At 47.6% G+C, this 6,000-nt stretch overlaps 1 long non-coding RNA gene across 4 annotated transcripts in view; it reads right to left on the bottom strand.

The window, feature by feature from the left end:
• Window positions 1-1,384: 1,384 nt before the first annotated feature.
• The window catches only part of LOC118177297, a 44,408-nt gene continuing 39,792 nt past the window's right edge, over window positions 1,385-6,000 (bottom strand). For all 4 annotated transcript variants that reach the window (XR_004755739.1, XR_004755741.1, XR_004755745.1 and 1 more), the window contains one exon: window positions 1,385-5,380. This is a non-coding gene — a long non-coding RNA (uncharacterized LOC118177297). The remainder of the gene's footprint in view (window positions 5,381-6,000) is intronic.

Raw genomic sequence — 6,000 nt, 5'->3', positions numbered from 1 at the left:
TGAAATAAGAGATCAAAGGCCCTAATTTCCTTTCCTCCCACTGCATTCCCCTTCCACATTCAGGGTAGGGTTCACATTGACCAAGGAGCTCTTCATGGCCTGGGGAGAACCCCCAGCAAAAGAAGAGGCATAGGCCAGAAGCAGGTTGGAGGTAGCTGCAGATTCCTCAGTTGTGCAAGGCTGAGCGGGCAGCAGTTGGATGTAGGATTACTCAGAGTTGAAGGAAAAAAAAAAAAAGAAAAAAAAAAAAGAAATAAATAAAATAAAATAAAATAAAAAAGGTCAAAGGCATTACAAAACAGATGCAAAGCTATCTGGAAGGTCCTGTCCCAGTAGATGGGCTTACAAGAAACATTAGGTCAGTTCTCTGAGGACTGGGAGCTGAAGGGAGCCACTTCATTTAGTTCAGACGCTGACTGGGACTCCCTTTACCAGAGAACTTCCCAGGCTTTACTACCCGGGCTGTACCTCTATCAGAAAGCTTGGTGTGATGGAGTGACTTCAGAAGGGCACTGAGGAATCCCCTGATGACAACCCTACAGCCTCCCTTAGACCCACGCACCTTCTGCCTTGACACAAGCCAACTGTCCGGGAGCACCTCCTTGCCACGAGGCTGAACTCAGGGTCAGAATCCCAGCCACAAAGGGTCACAGACCATAAGGGATGGCTCACCTTGCCTTCAGGAGCAAAATCAAGGAGCAGAGCTACATTTCTGTGGTCCCACTCAGGCTCCCAGGCTGCTGCGGCATCTCTGCAGCAGCACCGGGCTCTTGAAGTGTCCCCACGTACCCGTTCCTTGAATTGTTCTTCCCTCTCCTGACTGCAAACAACCTGTGATTCACTGATTTCTTTCTAAGCAAACACGCAACCCCTTCCATGCAATCAGAGTTTGTTTACTTCCCGGCTTCCCCTTTCATGTGAGGCCTATGGCTTTCCATTTCTCTTCAGGCATCGAACACTAATTTCACTTGGCTTTTGTCAGAGAAATGGGCTGGAACAGAGAGTCGTAAACAACTAGATCAGTAACACTTATGTTTATTTAAAAGGCAGTTATGTGTTGGCTTTTTTTTGACTGTCATCTTTTAACTCTTCAAATCCAACATCTTTCTGTAGCTGTGTAGTTTCCCTCTCTGGCTTTACAGAGCAATAAGAAGAGGAAAACAAACAAAAATATACAGAATGTAAGATAAAATGATCATTTCATAACCATCCTTGGAAGTCAATCCTGCATTTCACCCGCACTGTGTACTTTCTGAGTGCACACACCTGCGTTTGGAGGCTTATGCCCTTACTGCAAATGAAGTTAGGTAACCAGGTTAGGGAAGGAAATGGCAGGAAGCTTATTGTTTTTTTTTTTTTGCTCCACAAATCTAGAACAAACCAGTGAAATGGGCTTGAGCAAACGTTTTTATGTAGCTGCATGGGGAGCAGTCACAAAGTGCAGCTTTGGCAGGGACACGAACCTCAAGTGCACAGCCAGACACCCACCTGGACTCACAGTCTAACCTGGAGGCATTGTTTTAATATTACAATTCTCCCTTGAACATGTCATGACTACAAAGTCTTTCCTCTTCTCATTTCCACCTTCACAAAGCAGGTGGAAATGCAAACTAAATGCCTGTGTTTGGAGGCTTGTGCAGATGCTGAAGCGAATCTCTCTCCTTCAGGCCTGCTGTCTTCTCATTTCTTCACTGCTGTTTGAGAGTCCAACAAATGCCATTAGTTTCATTACCTGTTGCTACACATGCCCCTCTCAGATGAGGGATTAGGGCTGTTGAGTCTATTTGCCCTTGGCTGCCTAACAAAGCCAATGTGTTGCTTCTGCCCAGCTCCAAATCATCTCTGAAGCTCCCCATGGTGAAGGCTGCAGCATCCCACTGGTGAACGCCTCCTCGTTCCAAAGCTTTCAGATTTGCACAGAGCATTTTCTTGTCCTTGGGGAATGTTGGAAGGAAAATAGTGTTGTCGATAACTGTGAATTGTGCTAATTGGGATATTTAATACTTGCTTGCAATTGCACTGGTGCTGAAACCATCATACCCTGGCTATAAAAGACCCTAGTGTCAGAAATACAGTAGAGTTTTTCATGCCAACTGCTGTTCTGGGTTATGGCTCCAGTCTGGCTGCATTGCTCGGTTAAATATGTTATTAGAAAATTAAACCGACAAAGACGAAGTTACAGCAATGTTCAGTCTGAACCCAGCCCACAGAGGGCTGAGACATCCGTCACAGAGCAGGGCACTGCACCCTAGGTCAGCCTAGGCCTGATCCTGCAGCGTCTCTGTGGCTTAGCATCTCTGCACCCTGCAACCCATCCTCTTGTTCACAGGGGACCGAGCACCTTGTGTCCTGCTGGCTCAGGGCACAGGCAGAGGAGCAGATGCTGTTTGCTTTCTCTCCTCTGCCCCTGTTCCCAGCAATGCACTGGGACACAGCACCCTTTAACAAAGCTCTTGCTACATGCCCTTTTCTCCATGTAGGGCCAGAAGGGGCCCCTTGCAAGAAAGCTGACATAATCTGCTCCTTAGAGCCCATCCAAAACAGGGCAGCTTTGCCAAGGCCACCAGCAAACAAGAAAACTTCCCAGTCATGAAGCAGTTTTTGGACTGGGCACATTTGCTGTTTGCCCGCTGGCCTGAGCCCACTCGCTCTGTTCCCAGTGGCTGCCCAGTGCTCTTGTACTGGCCCAGCACGGATCTGAACTCACTGCTTCTTGGTGCCAGAGGCTTCACAGACCATTAGATCGTGGGCCATTTAGACAAAATCATTCCATGCTTGCTCCGCTCGCTGCAGCCGACACATGGGGCTCTCCTGGCCAAGCCAAAGCCCACTGGAGATGCATGAAATTTCTTGCTCAGGAATAAAAGAAAAGTTGTCACTCCATGTGCTGGACAAAAACTGATTTTGCAAGTGTGAGTGTACTTGGTCCAGGCTATCTTTAATGAGAAATAATTTGTTAGCAAAGGGAGTTTGGGTGCAGGGGGAGTGGATCAATATTTGATTTAGTATTCCCTCTGTCAAGAGGCCGAAGTGATTGATCCGCTTTGCAGCTTGACCGATTGTTTAGAAACCCCACTATATTAAATGAAACCAATTGATTTTTTCTCCTGTGTACTTCTTACTTGGAGGAGCTGTAAAACAACAGAAAGAGAGCAGGGAGGAGTATCGTCTTGCAGCCATCAAACCTACTGGGCTTTCTCCCTCTCAGATTCTGCAGTGCCGCTCAGCCAAGCTTTCTGCAGAGGTAGAGCCAGGGGCCAAGCCAAAATGGCAAATGGTAACCCAAACCCCTTCCAAAGGGGTTTATGGGCGAGACAACGACAGGCAGTGTCCTCTGTCTGGTATGGCACTGCTAGCGGGCGCCGTGGTAATGCTCTGATTTATACATTCATTTCCTACTCTCATCTGTGGTTTTGAGTCCCCAGCCCTGTAGCAGCATGTTCTGCACAAGGACATGGGCTCGCAGAGGAAGGATGGAATAACAGAGATGTGCATGAGCCACTTTTTTAAAAACCCACAAAAGAAAAACAAACAAACAAAAGCAAGCAAACACACCAACCACACACAACATGAGAACAACCAATTTTTCTGCCACGTTGGAGCTGCAAGAGTTATAGTCAAGGAGAGGAAAAGATAAGATCTGCCCACCCACAGCAGAACCCACAGTGTTGATGAAGAGAAGGGATGGAGGCAGAAGGGATGGAGGCAGAGAGCAGAGCACAGGGCCAGGTTATTTCTTCCAGGGTGGGGATGGAGCAAGAGTGCAGTGAAGCTGCAAGGGCTCAGCAAATTTAAGGCAAACTCTGCAAACTACCTGCTTACCATTACTGTATGGCTGCAGGACTCCAGAAGGGGAAAGCAAAAATTTCCCCTTCCCTGGGCAGACTGCTGGCATTCCAACTCACAGCTTCTATCAGCAAAACATTTCTCTCATAAGGAACAGCTTTGCTGCCCACACCGAGCCACCTTGGAGGGCTGCAACCATTTCCCAAGAACACACAACTTGGTTCATTGTCTCAATATCCTGACATACTCTGACTTGCTCATCTGCCTGGGGTTGTTTTTCTGCTTGCCCGGTGATTCTGACCCCAGCCCACCCTGCCTTTGCACTGAACTGCAGGCCTTTGCTGGCAAAACGTTGTCCGCACCGAACAAGGGCGATTTGTATCTGCTGAAATTGCCTGCCGTGAATTCATCCCATTGCTTTAGAAATCAGGATGAAAATCTCTTTCTTTAAAGTGCAAAATGTTAATTTATTTGCAAAATAGCGTGTTTTGGTGTTTCAGTTTGAAGCGGCATTCCATTTGGGAGTCTATCTACTGAATCTTAATTAAAAAATGGGGAAGAACCCTAACCTAAAACAGCATGTTTAATTTTCTCCTGTTGCTTTGGCTCAACTCAAAGTAAATATTCTTTCCTAAATTCTCAGTGAGCCAGGAAACAGAAAAAGCAATTTTTCATGCAGTTTTACTCTACATCCCTCTCAAACTGTAGAACCGCTCTGCACTTCAAGCACCGGCCTAGCTGAGCTGTCATCTGCCAGAACCCATCCCTGCAGCGAGCACAGAGATTAACTCTTCTCATTTCAGAACATCAGAGACAAAGAGGAATGTGAGCACTGAACAAGGAACGAGAACAACCAGGCCTAGAAGAGACAGAGGACCCCAGAAAGTCTTGCAGGACATCCCCGGCAGCCAGCAGTGCAGGCTTCTCACGTAAGAGGGCACTGGCGTGTTTGTAATTGGGAGCAAGTTCCCTCATCACAGCCTGCTGGAGTTCCAGCTCATAAGTAAATATGAGGGAATAAAGAACCAGAGGCTTAAATCTGGCCACAGTACATAAATTCTGTTTGCAAAGACACCCCCTGATGAGCGTCCAGAAGGTAGGGGCAGAAAGGCTTTTAAATAGGAGGGATTGTGATAAACACTGAGGAGCTCAGTCAAATTCTGATGTCAGGCTCTGCCATGTGTACCTGGGGTCGGACTCCCAGTGTCCATGGTGTAACTTCAGATCTCACTCCAAGGTTGCTGAGAACTGGATGTAGGTCACAGAACTGAGCAGAAATTGGCTGCAAAAATGCTCCTCTTGACTGAGAGCCAGACTGATTCTGAGGTTGGATTCAAAATTTGGGGTCATGTTCAAACACACTCTGGAGTCCAAGTCCAGAGATACTGAAGGCTTACTGGCTTCACATGGAGGGAGAATTCCCAAAAGCATTTTCAGATGGTGAGATTTTTGCCAGGCACTGGAGCTGGTGACCATCTTTGGCCTCAAGGCTTCTTCTGAGGTGCAGCTATCACGGGGATCCCCTCGTGCTCCCAGCTCGCTTCCAGTAGTCTCCATTTTTCAGGGTTATGCACAGAAGAGGCAGTGTTCCTGGCTGAAGACAAGCAGAACCCAAACCACTCGGGCAACGCAACCGATCCAGAAATGGCTTTGTTAGCTCTGACTAATAGGGAACACCCCGAGCAGGACGGGTCGCCCAGAACAGTGCCAGCTCCAGACTGCTCTGGATGTAGCTGATGTGCATGACAAAACCAAACCCATGGGAATCTGAGGAATGGATTTTAAGGAATTAAAGCTCCCCCCCAAAACTCTGGATGGCCAGGTAATCTTATGATAAGCAGTGTGCATCCTTTTCCAGCATACGTGCCAAAAAATATTAGCAGCAGTGATAATAGCATCAGGCACATCACTCTCCAGGTGGAAAAAATACCTCCCTTGGAAGGGAGCCTGCACAAGGTGGAACCAAATTTTAGTTATCAACCTTCTTTTCAGGATTTAATTGCTGCCTCCACCTCTCCCTGAGATTCTGAAGGCAAGGGAGTACTAGCAGCTCAGAGCCCATGGTGCCCGTTAAAACAGTAAGAGTTTTCCTTCTGTTTCTGCTCTTACTTAAAATCCCCCCTCTTTTCCACAGGTAGTCAGCCAGCCGTGCTTCTGTGGCTGCAGTCCCCACAGGCGATGGCATTCTGCTGGTGGTGCGGGCACCAGCTTTCC

The sequence above is a fragment of the Oxyura jamaicensis genome, chromosome 21 (assembly GCF_011077185.1).
Source record: "Oxyura jamaicensis isolate SHBP4307 breed ruddy duck chromosome 21, BPBGC_Ojam_1.0, whole genome shotgun sequence".
NCBI classification, from domain to species: Eukaryota; Metazoa; Chordata; class Aves; order Anseriformes; family Anatidae; genus Oxyura; species Oxyura jamaicensis.
Note: the sequence above shows the minus strand (reverse complement) of the source record. Positions and strands in the feature narration are given on the sequence as shown.